Source organism: Octodon degus, unplaced genomic scaffold, assembly GCF_000260255.1.
Source record: "Octodon degus isolate 3935 unplaced genomic scaffold, OctDeg1.0 scaffold00001, whole genome shotgun sequence".
Classification (NCBI taxonomy): Eukaryota; Metazoa; Chordata; class Mammalia; order Rodentia; family Octodontidae; genus Octodon; species Octodon degus.
In genome coordinates, this window is record NW_004524577.1 from 8,005,754 (window position 1) to 8,007,716 (window position 1,963).

Consider the following 1,963-nt stretch of genomic DNA (forward strand, 5'->3'; position numbering starts at 1 on the left):
GAAATTAAAAGCCATATATTGTGGCATAACGGTCATGGTGAGATTTTTGTAACACACTTACAACTCCCTCCTGGCTTTTTTTGTCTTCTTCCGGTTCCAGGCGCTTGGCAGCTGAGGTTTACAGTGCGGTTATGGCCAAGTCCAAGAAGCACACCAAGCACAGCCAGTCCTGAAAATGGCACAGAAATGGCATCAAGAAACCTCTGTCACAAAGATACGAATCTCTGAAGGGGTCAGATCCCAAGTTCCTTAGGAACATGCGTTTAGCCAAGAAGCACAACAAGAAGGGCTTCAAGAAGATGCAAGTAAACAGTGTCAAGGGCCATGCGTACACATGCCGGGCTGCCAAAGCCCTCGGCGAGCCCAAGGAGGTCAAGCCCAAGATCATCCCAAAGGGAGGAAACCGCAGGCTCGCTCGACTTGCCTAGGATGCCCACCCCAAGCTTGGGAAGCGTGTCCGTGCCCGCATCACCAGGGGTCACAGGCCTTGCCAGCCAAAGGCCCAGGCTCCAGCCTCTGCTCCAGCCCAGGCCCAGGCTCCAGCCTCTGCTCCAGCCCAGGCCCCCAAAGGTGCCCAGGCCCTGCGAAGCCTCCACAGTAAAAGCTACTTATCTGCTGGTGTAAAAACAGAAGGACTGGTGTGACCCCTGGGGTGCCATACGTGGGGAGCTGGTGTCCTCTTATACTCTTTGTACCATTAAACCTGAAGCAGGAAAAAAAATTATCCTGGAATAGAAAAACATTTTGGGGGCCGGGGAGATGGCTCAGTAGAATAAGCGCTTGCCTGGCAAGCACAAGAGCCTGAGTTCAATCCCCGGCTCTGAAAAAAAAAAAAAAAAAAGAATAACATTTTTAGTCAAGCATCCTTAACTACTACGTAAAAAGCTTTTACCTAATTTGTTGTCCTTTTATAGGATGTCATTGAAGAAATTAATGACATTGTCTGGGCTAGTCAATATCTAAGCATCTCTAAATGCAGTGGCACATACATAGTATATAAATCACATAAGTTTTTGTTAAAATATTATCATTTGATTGATGACCTCATGTTAGCCTGACATGAACCTCTTATTCCAAATATTTGGAGCACAGAAGCAAGACAGATGTCTCAATCTGAATGAAAACATCTATCACTATAAACAATCCTAGTTTTAAATTTCAAAACTACATTTAGAGAGGATGAATGTGACTAATATACCATGAGATTAGCAATAAAGAATGTCATTATTTTATTTCTTTGTTTAGTTTTGTACCAAGAGCATCTTTTGGGCCAGGGAGATAGCTCAGTAGAATAAGCACTTGCCTGGCAAGCACAAGGTCCTGAGTTCAATCCCCGGTACCAGAAAAAAAAAAAAAAAAAAAAAAAAGAGCATCTTTTAATCAGAAAACTTTATTCTCTTACTTTTTGAAAACTTAACCTTTTGACAATGAGCAACACGAACATATCACAATAATATATTTTGATCACTATTTACTGGAGTGTCTCCCATAAGGCAGTGGAGATTATTTGGGCTCCTTATTAATGAATAAAAATGGGTTAATGTTATTCCAGGCAGCTGCTCTTTTCTTAATCAATTGGAGTCCTGTCCAATGGTATCTCCCCACCCTAAGGGATTTTTATTTAATTATCTTAATAAATTTTTGATAGCCTATGAAAATCCAATTATAACACTAACATTAATTTGGAATAGTGAAGACGCTCAAATCATAATACATAAACAATACTAAGCATTACATTTATGAAACCAGTTTTAGGGGCTGGGGTGATAGCTTGGTGGTCTAAGCACCTACTCGACAAGCACAAGGAAGGACCTGGGTTTGGTCTGCTGCACCACATGCCATGTTGGCCTCATGCTGAGCTGGCCACTGGTGGCACATGCCTGTAACACAGTGCAGGGGAGACTGCAACAGGAGGATCATTATGAATCTGAGCTGTGTTACAAGACCCTGTACCAAATATATA